The 17,670-nt window shown below is 43.6% G+C and overlaps 1 protein-coding gene across 2 annotated transcripts in view; it reads left to right on the top strand.

Annotated features, from left to right (window-relative positions):
- FRMD4A (FERM domain containing 4A) overlaps positions 1-17,670 on the top strand; it is a 362,843-nt gene that overhangs the window by 48,390 nt on the left and 296,783 nt on the right. The window lies entirely within an intron of this gene.

Below are 17,670 nucleotides of genomic sequence, written 5' to 3'. Positions count from 1 at the left end.
TTCAGCGTTAGCAGACCATGTCTCTGTTAGACTGCAGCACGCTCTCAGAAGTCTCTGGTTATTTCCCTGTGAACCTGCATTGATTTTCTTGCAGATCGCATTAGTTCCAGTCACAAACGAAATTGTATCTGTTTTACAGTTAATGCAAACCTACAGCTAGCAGTTTCCTGAAGGCTGCTTCTTCACGTCAAACACAAGAAGTCAGATACAACTGGGAGCATGCATGGGCTTATGGAAAGGCCTTCCACATTAAATGTACCAAAGAGGTGGTACTAGTGAGCGGTAAGGGTATCAGTAAGTGTAGGTTGTACGGTATCAGCTGCTGTCTTCCCAAACTTACAAAAAAAAAAAAAAACCCACCCTTAAATTCAGTTTGTATGGGTGTTTAACTACCAGGATACTTAAAACACTGTGGATCCCTCTGGCATCTAGAGACAGGGTTCTGCAATGGGCACACTGGGTGAAGCAGCCTCATCCACTCAAGGCAGGGCATCTCTTTCCAAAGCTGGTTAAATGGGCTCCTTGCCCATTCAGTCATTTCTCTATCTGGCTCCCATCGTCTCATTGTATTGACAAGATATTTTTTCAACGATAGTTTTTCTTCCTCCAACTTTTTTCATTTTTCCCTCCTCTCCTTGCTCTTTTTATTCCTCCTTTCCATCGCATTCTTTCCCCAGAACTCAAATTGCTTTGCAACGAAGGCTGAACCACCCTGTGAGCATCCTGTAAGCAACCAGGTGGCTCTGATCTCTCAGAAGTGAACACAGTGCCTTCCCCTGCTCCCTTCAGTTGCTCATAACATTCAGGGAAAAAAAGGGTTAATAGGCTGCTTCTGCTGTTCCCATCAACTCCACACGGACCTTTTTGTGTCGGAAGTACCCTGCTGAAGCAAGACGTTGTTTTTCTCAGATAATCTCTCACCCTCATTCGCATGGGGGGTCTGTGTTATTGTGAGGGGCTGCGCTCAGCCCCGGGCTCTGTCAGAGCATCATGCAAAAAAATCCGTCCCAGGGGAAGTTTGCTTGGGGCTGGGTGCTGTGCGAACACATCCAAAGCATGGTCCCCTCCCAAAAGAAATCCAGTTCTTAAAGGCAAGACAAACACTGAGAGAAGAGAAGGATTTCCCAAATGGCAAGGCCTGTGACTAACCCTAAATTGCTTGCATAAAGTCAAGGTAAAGCAGAGAGTTATTTTATGATTTTTTTTTTTTTAACACAGTCCTGCTCTTTCTCTCAGCTGTAAAGGCCTAAATTTTGACACGTGAATGTCAAAAGGGACAATCATCTCCCTTTACATCCAGCTCACCCACAGGGTGGGTTGCTGGATCTCACTCCTTCCATCGACTCTGGGAAGGGATCGAATGCCTGGCTCAGAGTTAGGCTATAACGTTTACGTTATAGTGCTGCAAAATAAGAGAGTTGAGAAGATCCCTCACCTAAAAGCCTCTGAAACCTGTGAAGAGGAGCTGTTGAGCTCACTGATGAATCCTGAAAATCTGATCAGGACTACAAGGCTGAGAGATACGGGGGGATATTTAACCAGCTGGGGTTGAGCAAGTGATGCTAATTCCAAGCTGAGCAGAACGAGTCCTTGTCCAGCAAATACAACATGAGCTTGAAATACCTGACTAGGTCTCATGGGAGGGAGCAACAAGACAATCATGTTTCAACCGTAGGATAAACAAGGAAATTCAAATTTACGTCTGACACAGGATCCATAAATCAACCAGCGATGCCAAAGTATTATGGCAAATAATATTTCATCTCCTTTACTGATCTGACAGCTGTGCAACTGCTCATGAGGAAGAGAGTGTCACCCGCAACTTTGACACATCCTGCTCTTTTTGATTGGGATCTAAGTATTGCTCCAACGTGGGGCTTGGGTTAAACTTGCAGTATTTGCAATATTTGCAAGTTTAAAAGGGAGAGGGGAGAAATTATTCCTAGAAGACAAATAGAACACAGGGAAAATGGCACACCACCTAATGAAGTAATTTAAATGCAAATGAGCAAAAAGGTATGTGAAAAGTGCCGGAATTATTTTTTAAATTATAAAAGTTTGCCATTGATCAAAACATGGGATTCCAGGGTAAGCCCTTCTGATGTCAAATTTCAGACCAGAGGTATATTTATTTTATTTTATTTTATTTTATTTATTTTATTTTATTTTATTTATTTTATTTTATTTCATTTCATTTCCTTTTTTTTTTTTTTTTTAAGACTGAGATGTCAACAGCCTCGCAATGGGGTTTTAGACTGAGGTGGCTGACAGCCTTAAGGACAGCAGTGGGAATAGCAACTCAGTAATTGATTTGGGATGAAATATTCATATATTCCCTGGAGAAGAGGCAGCCCAGTATCCTTCTCAGCCCGTATCACAGATGTCATCATTAAAGCTCAATACACTCTTTGGTTTGATTGTCATAAAACCCCCATCTCTTTTTCAGGGGGATTTTACCAGATATTTTTTTCTCCTTTAATCCAGAAGCATTGCTTCATCTGGAGAGTCCTGGGTGAGAAAGACTGGCTGTGTTCTCACTCGGAAAAAAAAAAAATAAAACAGCATCCTGTAAAAATGGATGCAACGTAGCAGGCTCCTCTTGCGGGGAATGCTAAGCAATTAGGAGATGGCACGAGGCTACAGCCGGAATAAAAAATTAAAGGAGCATTAAGATCACGGCCGTGCTTTACAGGCACACACATTGAGCCACGCTCCGGAATTGCCTCGGTGACACATCTCCTCAGGGGACCAGTAAAGGGGTTTCTTTGTCCCACACTACGGAGGTTCCCTAGCCCACTTCAAAGACGACATGGTGAATGCTAAGCAGGCCGGGGAGAAGGCAGGGCTGCTGGCCTCTTGCAAAACCAGCCGACAGCCCTCTCGTGTGATAGGAGACGGGACGCATCACGTCCACGTTGGGGTCGTGCTAAATTGATAATTTTTAATAATTGCTGAGCCTTACGCGCCGCGCAGTGCCTCTCTCCTGGTAGCGTGGGCTTGTGGAAGGGGGAAGGGAGGCTCTGTGTTCTCTAGGGCATAGCCGGAGCCCCCACCATGAGCCCGTGGAAGCCTGGTTGCCGCTGAATTTGACGAAAGATGCTGGATGCTGGTGTTGCCACTAGCAACTGTTGCTAAGAGACTCCTGCCGGCGTAAGGAAGGATTGGAATCGCTGCGGATTATGGCCCTATTTATCATAGTTGTACGAGTAGTCTTGTTAAGGGGATGCATGACATATAAATTTAGCGCGTGCACGATGGAAACGCAACGCGCACGTGGCGAGAGGAGACGGAGTTATAGCGGGGTATTTGTGGCTTTTAAGTGGTTGTCTCCGTCCGTATTTCCCTCGCCGCTTTCGTAGTCTCTCATTAAAACTTTCGGGAGAGTCTATGAATTATAAAGCAGTGAGTAACTGCTTGGCAAACGGGGTTTTTATAGGAGAGTCTAGCAGGGGATGAGGAGCACCGGCAACGTCGGCGTAACGTTACGATTAGGTGGCAGCAAATGATGTATCCCGGTGGCCCAATTTTGCTGCCAATTGCTGCAGTTTAGGAGAGGAGCGAGTCCCTTAGCATCAGCATCAAACCTGGAGGATCCAGCCTCCACGAGCCTAAACCTTAACTGGCCACAAAATGAATGGCTTCTTTTCATCATTAGATCACTTTATTAGTAAATTACTGTAGACCTCCTGATATAATTCACTTCCTGGGGTGAAAAGGGTTTATGCCAATACTTGTTTTGTGTTTAATGGATTCATTATGCTTTTCATCATAAAATTCATCAATGTTAATTGAATGGATTAGCTAAATGTAATTAGAAGAGGGCTATGTAAGGGGGAGGGAATGCATCTCCATGCCTCTACTTTCTCCTCCAGCTCTTTGCTTTAACTACTGCCTGAATGTTAATTTCCCTCTTCCTATTACCCTTTCCAGTTTGGCTAATCAATATAATCTCTGCATTCAAGTCAGGGATCATATGATGTGCTAGATTGCAGGTTAATTTGTGACTGATAGAATCATTATCAACTTTTTAGGGACAGGACTTTTGCTGGTGGAGGTGTGGTATCTTTAACCAAATGCTTAATTTTGTATCAGGTTAGAAAACAATGCCAACTTGACAGAAATGGCCATGCAACCCAATTATTCCCTTCTTGGTAGTGCAACGGTTGTTAGCACACCTGATAATCACTGGCAGCGCTTCCTGGAGGGATGATCAGAGTGCCAAGTGCAGTTGCTGAGTTGCATTTTTTTTTTTTTTTTGGCTGGCTGTAAGTAAATTAAGCAGTGATTAGGTTTCTGTAGCCACTTTTCCTGCAGATAAGATAATTGAAGCTGCAGTGGCTGCCTTGGGGAGAAATGTCATACCTGCCTCACCATTTTCTTCATGTCAAGGATGCATTTGTGTCACATGTTTGTAGGTCAATAAACAGCTACAAGGGAATTTCAGCTGTGAGATGTTAAAGTAATGGAACTTCCATCCTCAAAGAGCATTAATGCTTCTTAATAGGCTAAACCCAGTTGTTTCAAATCTCAATTACATTTACTCCAAGATAGGAAGGAAGATCACTGATCAATTCTTGCAAGGCAGAGAGCACAGTCTGAAGACCCTTGGGCTAGGTTCAGTAATGAAATTAAGTGCTTAAAATGTAATTGCTGCAGCCACCAAAGCGGTGAGACCTTTGCAATGGGAGTGTTAAGATGCCTTCAAACATCAAGTCTTTAAAGATTAACTGAGCAGGGGTTTCATGATCATACGTGGACTACGCTTTGAAGGAAGGCGTGTATTGGATCAGCATGTGGCACGGCAGCCAGGAGAGTCTGGCTCAGCATTTGTGTCCTCACAAGCCCCATACCATTGCACCAGGTGAGGCTGTTTGGGAACGTGAGACCATTTTAGGGAAGCATCAAATCCCTTTTGTCTGTTTGCTGGCTCAGAAGCTGGCACGTGTCACAGGAGTGGGTTTACAAGCCAGTGACAGAGCTGTCAGCACTGTGCACAGCTGTGGAGCATGTCTACACCACAAGCCTCTGCATGCACCAGTGTGTGACAGCAGGAGCCAGAGAGGCTGAATGGGACCAGCCTGATTTCCTCTGACACACAAAACAACATTTGAATGTTCTGAGGCTGCAGCTCTTGCAGGAGAGGTATGAAATCCTGGATCTGGTGCCTTCTGCTTGGCAATGTATCCTTCTTCCACCATGGAGTACAGGGCAACAGTGGCTGGTGCATTCACTTGCCCATCTCTTTAAGGCTTGTTTGCACAGGAAAGCAATAATTTCATGATGTACCCCATGTGTGCTACGGCATCCTTCTTATCCATTCCTCTGCCCACGAGGAGGGATGTGCCTGGCTATCCCAGGCACTACCCCAAACTGCCTGCAGGAAAAGCTGTTTGCTGCTTAAACCACTTCCCTAGGGTAAAAATGCCCAAAGTGAGTTTCCAGGCTGGTCACAACCTCTGCTCATAGAGTCATAGAATCATTCAGGTTAGAAATAACCTCTAAAGTCACCCAGTCCAAACTTACATAGTAATAAAGTCCACCACTAAACCACGCCACTAAGTTCCACATCTACACATTTCTTGAAGACCTCTAGGGATGGTGACTCAACCACGTTCCTGGGCGGCCTGTTCCAGTACCTCATCACCCTTTCAATAAAGAAATTTCTCCTAAAATCCAACCTAAACCTCCCCTGGTGCAACTTGAGGCTATTTTCCCCCATCTTTTCACTTGGTGCTTAGGAGAAGAACCCGATTCCTGCCTCGCTATGGCTTCCTTTAAGGTAATTGTAAAGTACAATAAAGTCTCCCCTGAGCTTCCTCTTGTCCAGGCGAAACAACCCCAGCTCCCTCAGCCGCTCCTCATAAGACTTTTTCTCTAGACCCTTCACCAGCCCCACCAGTTCATTACAGGCAATGTCTTATTTTCTGCTAGCCTGCTTCCAGAGGTCAGGCATGAAGATCCTGTGTTAGCAGGCAATTTTTGGACATCACAGCAAAGGTACAGTCCAGTGTCCTCCCATGTCTTCAGTGGTAGAGCATTGATCCCTCAAGGGAGTACAGCAGGGACCCCTGAAACCCAATGTGTTTAGAGCGTATAAAGCTTGCTTCCGCTTGGAGGTGGGTGAGACTAAAAATAAATAAATATAACATGCTTCATTTTTTCCCCAGGGTTTGGTATGCTAACTCCAAAGTGGGCTGTTGGGTACCAAAACGAAGCCCCACTCACTACCAGTTTGTCTTTTTATTTTCTCCCCCAAAAGGCTTATGGTGTTATATCCAGACAATTAAGATACTCATTTCATTCCACTGTTTCTCTGTCCAGGGCATAATAAAAGTCCTAATATCTGTTGTAACAGGAGGCTGCTGAGCTTGGTGGAGCAACGGAGCTGGGCTAGAACAGGTTCTGCTCACCAGTGATTTACGTAGCACAAAGTCTCTGCCACCAAAACCTCCCTGTCCATACCCACAACTGTTGCCTTTCAATGAAACACTGCTTTAAGCCACCTTCAGTAAACATGAAAGGGCAGCTAAGGAATACCAGCTGGAAATTGTCTGCAAGGAAATGTTAATATGCACCTTTATTTGATTTTTACCACCTGTTTATAACTGCTTCCATTTTCCACCTTCACGTTCTTTTCTGTAGACAGCATAAGAGTGATGTTTTGTGTAACACCTCCGCTGTGAGCAAGTGGGAGCTTTTTTATTATCAGAGCCAAGCAAATGTCTCACAGAAAAAGAGATCTGGTGCCACAGTCTTCCTTCTAACCACCAGCCAGTGCTGGTGAGGAGCTCTGTCCGCAGCTTCCCATGTTGCTTGGCATGTGAAAACACTGCTTCCATCCTAAATGTGTTTGGGGAGACCCCATACTGTGTGTACAGCATGGTTTGTGTTTGGAAAGTGTGCCGGATTCACCAAGGGAGGATGCTTTTAACCAGCCTGAAGAAGAGCCCACAGAGGGAGCTGCAACACCAGGAGTTTCCCATGGGGTCTGTGAGCCAGGAACACATCCATGTCCTCCGCGTCCTGCATCTGCAGCCCAGGGCTGCATTGTGTTCTGGGGGACTCTGTTGCTCGTCTACAAAATGAGTGACTAATTACAAAAAATTAGGAGGAAACAGATTTAAGCATGCAGGCTTCTGCCTGGTGTCTTACTGCCTCTGTCCGTAGGGGGTCTATAGGAGCAGCTCTTGCAGTGCCTCCTTACTCCGATGGGCAATTTATAAGGTAAATATGGGGATTTATAAATCTCCACATAAAGTGGATTATGGCCAACACACATGACTAGAGACATACAGCAGTGAGAGAGCAACTTTCTGACCAAGTTGAGGCAGGTGGCCTCACCCCCACGAGCTCGTTTCATCGTCTTAAAATCCAAGGAAGGTTATTTCCCTTCTTCAAAAAGTGTGCTGTGATCCTCTGTTGAAAAGAACTGTGGGAGAGATAGTTATTTATCTTCTGAATCTGTTTATGGGAACTTTTAATTTAACATTTCATCACTGATGTTCCGTAATAGACTTTTCTCAGCCTGTCTTGCAAGATCTATTATCGGTGTTTACTGGACCAGATCGAAGAGTGAAATTGATGTCTTTTATCGCTTGATCTATACACGGTTTGGTACTTGGGAAGATAAAATATTCCATGCTTATTGCAAATATACATTATTGAGAATTGTATCAATGCTTGTTTTATGTTTATTGACGTTGCATTTAGACTGGCTATTTGACAGCTGTGTTGCATTTGACCAAGCTTAACTTTGTTTCTAGGTCACAGCAATTTCTTGCTCTGATAAAGGTAAAGGGAGGAATTCGTATTTTAAAAACAAAATAATTATATATATATATATATTTTAGATACGCACATCAATGTGTACAAGCCTTAATATCTGCTCAGTCTGCTGGGGAGTCATTTTGTCTTTGAAGTGCAGAATTGTGTTCATATTTAATAATGAGATCTTTTTAAAGTGAGGCTTAATGGAGGTTTGTTGGTAATTATTCTGCCTCATTGATAAAGATCCCAAACACACAAGAGTTTCAAATGATTTCACAGCTGATTTATATGCACAAAGCATAATTAGGATCATGTAATTTCCTTGCCAGCTTGGTTCTCATTTGAATATAGAAAAATGTCACTTACTTAGAAAAACTTTTATGCTGTGCTGTTTGACTGACACTGAAAAATAAAATAGGAGTTGTAACAAAGCAAAACAAAACAAAACAAATACCAACATGTGTAAAGTGCTGAATGCTATTACTAAGTAGTATTCACATACAGTTCTGAAGGCAGAACTATAAATTTCCTCACGGGTATGTTTAATGTGCTCCCCATACTTTATCAGGGACCTTCACAAATGTCAGTTTTATAAACACCTCTATGAGAAGCAAAGATGCTATTACTACCATTTTACAGATGAGGAGCTGCAATGCAAGAGAGTTTAAGGTTAAAAGTGTCCACTCAATTTAGCTACATTATTGGAAACACCCAGAACTCATTTTTTTTCAAAACATTGTACAACACAATATTGCTGTGAAGCACTACTAAAATGGATTTTTGTGCTCGGTATTATGCCAAATCAAATTCCAGGCTTTCCTCTTGATTTCAGCCTGGAGAAAGGGAAAAACACAGAAGTGAGTTTCCCAGTGCCACATAAGTAGAGGTGGAGGTGGAGGTGGAGGTGGAGGTAGAGGTAGCGGTAGCAGTAGCGGTAGAGGTTGAGGTAGCATCCAAGTGTTCCCAGGGTGTTTAGCAGGAACACTTAACAGCACTGGGAAAATATGTCATGGTCAGGTAAAAAGGTGGTTAGCTAAAATGGAAGTTTTAATGGAAAAGGATTATGTGAACAAATTTTCATATTTGGAAAAAATAAATAAATAAATGAAATATGTATATATGAAATTTTCAGTTGAATAGTTTCTTCTACATTTTTCTTCTGCTTGGAATTTTTTTGTCATTTCTAGCAAAGTTGAAATCCAAGCTGGTGTGGCCATGGAAAGAAAGGAGTGTTTAAACTAGCACTTTCAGGAAATTGAGTCACAGAATCATAGAATCATTTAGGTTGGAAAAGACCTCTAAAATCATCTAGTCCAACCTTCAACCTAGCACTGCCAAATCCACCACAAAACCATGTCCCTAAGCACCACGTCTACACATCTTTTGAAGATCTCCAGGGACGGTGACTCAGCCGCTTCCCTGGCCTGTTCCAATACCTCACATCACTTCCAGTAAAGAATTTTCTCCTAATACCCAAACGTAACCTCCCCTGGCACAACTTGAGGCCACTTTCCCTTGTCTTATCAATTGGTGCTTGGGAGAAGAAACTAATCCCCACCTCACTATAGCATCCTTTAAGATAATTGTAAAGTACAATAAGGTCTCCCCTAAGCCTCCTTTTCTCTAAGCTAAACAAGGAAAAAATTCAAGTTTTGAACTTGTGTAAAACAGAAAGGCGCTTGTTCAGCCCTATGTATAAGTAACTTCATTTGCATTAAGCCTAAACAATACTTTTCTTTTTCCATGTACGTTTGTGGCACACTTTGCATACTCCCCAGGCTCAGTAGTCCTGCAGCATCACCCTCCCAGATTACTCAGCCTAGATTCATCCTCAGTGATTGACCATTCTGTGTCCTAAATGATTTTTCCCTGGGGAGAAAAAAACACATGTGAATGCGTAATGAAAGCCTATTTCATAATATATAAGTACCAGGTGTGGGACTGAGCCTGCCTAATTTAAGCTCCCAATTTGTATCTACAATTTAAGTGCCTAGCAACCCCATCCCAGAAGGGAGGGCTGAAAATCCCTATATGATTGGCAGAGAAGTAGGTGCTTTTGGATATCTCCAGAGGGAGATATGAACAACCTTTCCCTGCATTCAATGCTTGGTTTTCCTCCAAATTGCTTGCTGTTTGGGCTCCTTGGCTGGAACCCTGGCTGGGTCATGGATACAATACTCCCAGAGTGCTGGACTGAGGTTTTCAGTGACGTGCTGCTTGAAAGTGCTCCAAAATCCCACCTGGTTTCAGGTGTCCCCATGAAGGCACCAATCTCTCATATCCCAGTTCCTGGACTCAGGGAGTTAACCAGCCTGCTACAGCCACCCAGGCTGGGAGAATGCATCCAAGCAGTTTCCATCAGTACAAACCATAATAAAGCAGGAATTTATGATAAGAAAACAGGCAGGATCCAAGTTGGACATGATATGCAAGAACATAAGTATTTTTTATGAAATATGTTTTTAGAGAAGATGCAGGAAAAGTCTTGATACACCCGTATCTATGACTCCTGTCCTAGACTGTAAAGGATAGTGTGCTGAGACACCTCGGTGGTGACCCCTTCTCTGTTATTCCTAACTCAGTGACATTTCCCTCTTTCTTAGAGGTGCATGGAATTAATTTTTCAATTTCTCTCCACCGTGGGCCCCTTCTGGCTATAGATGGCCTATTGAATTGTTGCAGGTTTTGTTACACGGCTTGTTTGACACCTGGGGTCAGATTTGGACCACAGACAGACTGAAATTGAATTTTTCCTCTGAACTTCCCCCTTCTTATTTTTCCGCAGATCTCAATTGCATTTAAGTCATGCTTCTACCGAGTGTCATACAGGGTCTAACACTGAATGTACAATAACTATGCTTCCTTTTGCAGACAGATGAACTACCATATGAGAATGGGCTGATTTAAATTTTGCACTATAAAGGAGTACCAGCTCCATAAACTCAAAATCATGAGTCATTTTCCTTCCGTAATGATATCAGCTTAAAAATTATATTACTAAAAGGGTTTTTCTTTCCTTTTTTTTTTTCTTATTTTTTTTTCCTGCTGCTTTTTGGAAATTTACATTTGATGCCTTATTCTTCAAGATCAAAAGTTGGGGACTTCAATGCTGTCTCCCAGAGCTTAGGTTTAAAAAAAAAAAAAAAAAAGCAACAAAGCTGAGGGGCCCAGATGATGTGTCAAAAATAAGTGCAATTCCATACTGATTTCACCAAAGAAAATGCCTGATGTGTACTGTATATAGCCCACATTCTGTTTATGCTACTCTGTTCCATAACAGACCATATGGAGCTATCACAGCTGTGTAGGGCACAGGAAAGCTCTCAGCTTCCCAGTGAACTTTCCTCTGTCCCGTGTTTTAGCCCAAGTCATTCACCAGCCCACAATTCCCCTGGTTTTTCAGTGTCTGAAACCAGCATTTTCTATCATGTTCACCAGTCTAGAGCACTTCAATCTGTTGACATCCAGACCTGATTGTCTAATCCAACCTCTGAAATGTTTGGAAAGTCCTTGACAATTTTAAACGCTATATAAAGCAACAAAAGGGAGCAATTGTGCATCACTTCTGCAATAACTGGGGGGAAGAATAACAGAGAAGATGCAGTAACAAATGATTTAACATTTGTTATTGTACGAATCTGGGGTCCATGCCATGCTGGTCTCATGAGCATCTCTTGTGTGCCTCTTAGGCTGAGCTGGTATGGATGCGTTGTCTTATTGCACCTGTGCTTTGATTTGGTATCCTCTTCTCTGCAAAAGGGTAAAATTGTCTTGTAATCAAACCATTTCAGAACATCACCCCATCATACAAATAATGAGATTTATGCTGGAATGAGAGTGCTTGAAGTCTTTTGCCAGGTTTCCGTAGCAAGTGGAATCCCAGAATCCCAGAATGGTTTGTGCTGGAAGGGTCCTCAAAGCCCCCCCAGTGCCACCCCCTGCCATGGGCAGGGACACCTCCCCCCAGCCCAGGCTGCCCAAAGCCCCATCCAGCCTGGCCTTGGGCACTGCCAGGGATGGGGCAGCCACAGCTCCTCTGGGCAGCCTGCGCCAGGGCCTCACCGCCCTCTGAGGGAAGAATTTCTTCCTTACAGCTGATTGAAATCTCGCCTCTTTTAGTTTAAAGCCACTCCTCTTGTCCTACCACCACACCCCCTGACACAGAGTCCCTCCCCAGCTTTCCTGCAGCCCCTCCAGGCCCTGGCAGGCCGCTGGGAGGTCTCCCCGGAGCCTTCTCTTCTCCAGGCTGAACACCCCCAGCTCCCTCAGCCTGGCTCCACAGCAGAGGGGCTGCAGCCTCTGATCATCCTCGTGGCCTCCTCTGGACTCGCTCTGATACATCCCTGTCCTTGTGCTGGGCCCCAGAGCTGAACGCAGGCTCCAGGCGGGGTCTGACGAGAGCAGAGCAGAGGGGGACAATCCCCTCCCTGCCCTGCTGCCCACGCTGTGTTGGTGCAGCCCAGCACACGGTTGGATTTCTGGGCTGCAGGCGCACATTGCCGGCTCGTGTTGAGCTTCTCGTCAGCCAGCACCCCCAGGTCCTTCTCCTCAGGGCTGCTCTCCATCCATTCTCCATACAGCCTGGATTTATACCTCAGTATTGTGGCCCAAGAACAGCAGGTGTGTGAAGTGAAGCAGTTGGTGCTGAGGACCCCTCTACACATTGTTGTTGTTTCAAGTCTTTTACTTTAGGCTGTCTTAGCCATGTCCTGTCACCCACCTGATCCATCAGTGCTTGGACACTCTGTTTGCACATTGTTTTTCTACAGCATTTATGTACCACCTTTCATTTGAGCCTCACCTGGAAGGAATCCCGCTCGTGCTCCAAGACCGCTCCGTGATGTGAACCCCATTGTAGTAAGGGGAAAGAACCAGAAAATTCACTCCAAAAAAGCACTCCCCCTGTGAAATATAACACGTCTGTAGACATACTGCTTGTTGGAAAAGTGCTGTGGCTGGTATGGGCACAGGCCAGGCTCCATGCCTGTGCTCTGTGGCAGAGCTGCAAGGGCTGTGCTCTGGTATTTCTCCCGGGTTGAGTGGTTCATAGCTTCAAACATGAGAGCTGCTAGAGCAGGTGTCGTTAATCACCAGGGATTGTCCTGCAAATCTCACAGAGAGTGATGTTACTAAGGTATTTATAAACAGCCCAGAACAGGCTAGAAATGGGCAGAGTCAAACCAAAAGTAGGAGAAATCACCTTGGTCAATTGTCCTAACAGAGAGAAGCCCAGGAGCTCTGTCCTCTGCTCTGGCTGGCACAATAGCTGTGTAGTCCACAGAGGGACATAAAATAGGGCAAAGATCATCCAGACTGACAAAGGCCAGGTCACCAAGGACGAATTAACTTGTTGTCAATAATTTCAGGTTGCTGTGAGACTTAGCTGACCTGGGCACGGGGGAACTTTCCTTCTTCATCTGTTCTAGACTGGCTCCTCTCCAGACACTGAGATAGGCCTTAGCACCTCCATACAGTTCTCAATAGCCATTATGGTCCTTCAAGAGTTATGATTTTGAGACCTTTATTAATTAGGTTTTCTGCTTTCCCAAGTCAGATTTACTGTCTGGAGGAAATTGGTTTATTGTAATCTCCTTGCAAATACGCTGCTTCCCCTGGTCGTACAATACAAATGAATGGAACTTTGTCAGTGTTTTATGGGAATATGTATCTTAAATTTATGAATGTTAGAGATTGTTAAAGACAAATGGTTTGCAATGTAAACCCTACCAGGTGCAGCACTGGGACAAACTGATAGTCATATGAAAGGGGCATTCAGAGTCTGGCAGTGAATTCCAGACCAGAGTAAGAAGAGGAGAAGACATACTGTTATGTCTGCTTTGCTAACTCAAATGTAGACACACTGTGAGGGATGTACTCAGAGCAGTTTAAAGATGTTTTTGCATTTGTTGGGCTCTACCCCCCAAACTCAGCTACCTTAACAGATCACACAAATGCCCCTAGACAATCTCAGTAACAAGCTCAGTCGGGTTGCATAACCTTTTGCCCCATAGCAATCCTGAGTTACCCAAGACTTATTTTTAATCACACGTGGTGCCTCTCACTACAAGCGATCCATGCAGCCCCAAAGATCAGCACGCATCAGTCATCCGCAAACCACTCACATACCGTATGAAAAATGTAGCTCGTGACCTCCTGCTCCCTGAAGAACAGTCGATATTAAAAGCAATCCCACAATATTCAGTGGTACAGCAGAGGTCAGATCACGCTGGCCCTTGCTAATGCACTGTGTCAGTATTTCTTTAGTGACCTCATCAGTTCTCGCAGAATTATCTTCCTTTAAAAGATGTCACGTCTGTCTCCTTGTGAAGAAAACCTTATGGATGAGATTTGATCTCGTGTTACAACACCTAGAGAGAAGCAGTGTCATGGAAGAGGCAGTCCGACCCCTCTAACTCAGGGGGATTTTAACTCTGAAGCTTAATGACACTTTAATTGCTACCTGTCTTTAAATAGAGAGAGCTACAGCCATTCTGGGACCATGGGCTCCCAAGCGGTCTGTAAGGGAAGCACCAGGAGATGTCAACATTCAAAAATGTTAAAAACACGGCTGCAAGCATCTGAGCTGGGATTCCAGAACTGATGGTCTTCTACAAGAATGAGGGATCAGAGACTGCTTCACCCGCCCCACGAGTTCAGCGTTAGTAGTAGCAAGAGTAAGTGATTTACGCTGAGCTTATATTATTCATCAGAGAGTGTGCATGTGTGTGTTTTTAAATAAAACATGATTATGTTTCCTTGGGTTTGTTTCTGCATACTTTAAAGCTGACTTTAAAGCTTTCATCAACTGGTTCGGCTTTCAGGCTTTGCATTTTTAGCTGAACTAAATAAACACTCTCTGATTTTCTTAAATATCAGTGCAGAAATGCTCAAAAAGTGTAATTTGCAATTAATCCTCTCTTTCCACAGAGTTCCAGGATAGCACTTGAATTTGGCAATCATGCATTTCAAGCTGCCAAACTCCACATATAAATCCCAAGGGAAGAGGATAGTGGGTTAAAAAGTTTCATGAGGGTTTGGTTTATTTGCTTGCCACCTTCTGTTTGTTTTGTTTGTTTGTGTTTTGATTTGTGTTTTGTTGGTTTTTTGTTTGTTTTGGTGTGGTTTTTTTTTAGATTCATGCAATAATTTTCATTGTTTTTCTTGCAAGAATGAGACATTTATGTCTTGTATTTTCTGGGGCTTTCAGAAAAAAAAAAAAATTCTGTAAGATTTGCAGATGGAAGCTGGCAGTTCTCAAATAGTATGAAATTATTTTAGTTTAGTCTCATTCATCTCTATCTCTTACTCGTCTACAGCCCTCCCTTAGAGTCAAGCATTATTTCTGGCTTTTTTTTTTTACTATTCCTTTGACACTTTTGCTCTACACTTGACAGATGCAATCAAACCACAGAGATGAGCAGAGCTGGTAAATTAAGGTGCTTAAGACACAAGTTGGTTTCAGAAAACAGCCAGATTTTGTGAGGTTTTCAGTCAAAACCTACCGAACAACTGGAAGTTCACACGTCACTCTGCAGCCAGCATTGCCAGAACATTAGAGAAGAGCTGTGGCTGTGGGAGAGGAAGCAAATTGTTGTACTCATATTTCTGTCAGCTTATTATTTGAATTTTCCCCCAAGAAACAGTCTGGAGTTATTTAATTACTGCCAATTGCTATTCACATGAGAGCTTCTTCAAGGAATCACACCTCTTCATACCCTCTCCCACAATATATACATTGTGAAGAAATAATTGCACAAAACGGCCGCTTCCTGTTGCCTCCAGGCTGGCTGCACTTGGGAACGAGTGCGCTCGAGGAGTCACAAAGTGTAGGCCCTGTGGATTTGAGCACAGTTCTGTCCCCACATCACCATGAAGAATTTTTGCAACCCCTCTTGTTCACGTCAGCATCTGCTCTTGTAAATCGTTGTGGATGGCCAGTGAGGTCCATGGACCTTGGATCTGCTCAGCAGAAACCACCAGAGTTGCTGGTTCTTCCAACCAGCTTCAGCCCCTGAAGGGTGGCGTTGCTTTGGAAGGGGCCATCCTCCATCAGGGCTGATGTGCAGGAAAAACTCACAGAGAGGGATCTGCAAGAAAACCCCAGCTTTTGTTTCACCTAGTGACCCTGCCCATATTACCCAAGTCATGGTCCCTACTGTAAGGAGGTGGGACGACAGCCTTGACCGACCTTTGAACTCCTCAGAGATGAAAGATCCCCACATGGGGAATTTTAAGGGCAAGGCAGCTCAAGGCACCTGCAATGAGCTGCTGCTCCCATGTGCAGCATGGAAACTGATGTGTAAATAGAGCAGTTGGTACCAGGCAGCGTGAGCCATGGAGAGGCTTAATGCAGACCCAAAATGTCATCTATTTAGGCAGGCTTGTTCATGGAAAGTGGCTTGATGATTTGGGGGAATGTTTTGTGCTCTATGAATGTTAAATGACCCCTGATAAGTAAAGAAAGCCTATTAACAGGCAGTTCTGAAAGCAATCAGGCTTAATTATCTGAAAATACAAGGTTTTGCAAGACTATAAAAACCTGTTATTTATTTTTTTTAAGTTTTGAAAACATCTGTAAGCTAAGTATGTTTGAATATGCATTTGTATATTTATATGCACATATATGTGGTGATTATGCAACAAGCATGGACATTTGCTATTCATTTTGACTATGTCTTCCTTTCTCTTTTTTGGCTCTAGTTGAATTTTCTGACTGCAACATTTAAATGCTTAGTGTCAGCAAAATGCATATTCTTTCCCTGCATTTTCTTTTTTGGCTTTTGAAGGAAGATCTGTTCTCTCCATCCCAAAACAAAATCCTCACCCACAACCTACTTGAGAAGTCCTTTGATGTCTGCTTGCTCAGTATAAAGATACAGGGCTCTAGATCTCAACCCTCCCCTGTTTGCCAGCTTAAGCACTAATTCTCCCATTAAATAAATCTTACTAAGAGGGCAGAGTCGAACGTCACATCTAATCATTGATCAGACCATAGTGAATTGCTTATATTATATTAACACGTGCTTTTATTTCACTGTGAGCACCTTTTTTTTTTTTTTTTTTCTCTCTCTCTCTCTCTCTCTTAGAAAGGAGAATAAAATGTTTGTTGGTCTTACCGGGACTAAAGAGTGAAATTATTTCAATTAAAAGCAAAAAAAAATTCTAAACACCACCTTTTCCCGCTCCAGTATTTGCATACACAAAATGAAAATGCTTATCTGATGGTTCATGCTGAGTGCGGCATTGCACGCAGTCATTAATGATCAAAATCTTTCTAATTCAGGTGTTAAATTTTAATTACGGCAGAGTGCTGATTAATACCAAATATCACCAGGCAGGAACGACTGCGCTTTGTGCACGAGGGACTGGCTGCCATGCAGATCCTGTGCTGTCAGAGCACCCTCATTAAGTGTAGCTCAGCTGTGCTGCCCTACGCTCCCAAATCCAGTGGTGCAATCCCCATTTCCAGCCTTATGGACACCAATTTGTCCTGTATTCAAAGCATTGTCCTCTGCCTTTCACAGGATTAGCTATCCAGGCTTTCAAGCCTCATCTTTCTTTCTCTTTGTTACAGTTTTCTGAATGAGAAAGATATTTTTTTTTGTTCCTAAAGGTACGAAAAGTAAGGAAAAAGATAACTAACGCAGCTTTTTCCAGCCCCTGGCCTTCTGATGGCAAATGCATTGCCTGTATTTACATATTGCTTTGGTGGCACTCGTGCTTTTTGTTAGCAATGTCAATCCTGGGAAGCAGGTCAAGACCAGCGCTGAAAGCTGCCACCTGGATCAGCTGCTATTCCAGGTCAGTAAAGGCCATCGGAGTCCTGGCTCCCCTTATTTACCCATCCGCTTCAGCTGCCATCCAACTGGATTAAGTGATCCAATCCATCAAGTTCGTGATAAT

The sequence above is a fragment of the Anser brachyrhynchus genome (genome assembly GCF_964034855.1).
Source record: "Anser brachyrhynchus genome assembly, chromosome: 1".
Classification (NCBI taxonomy): domain Eukaryota; kingdom Metazoa; phylum Chordata; class Aves; order Anseriformes; family Anatidae; genus Anser; species Anser brachyrhynchus.
The sequence above is the reverse complement of the archived record's forward strand: the minus strand, read 5'-3'. Positions and strand labels throughout refer to the sequence as shown.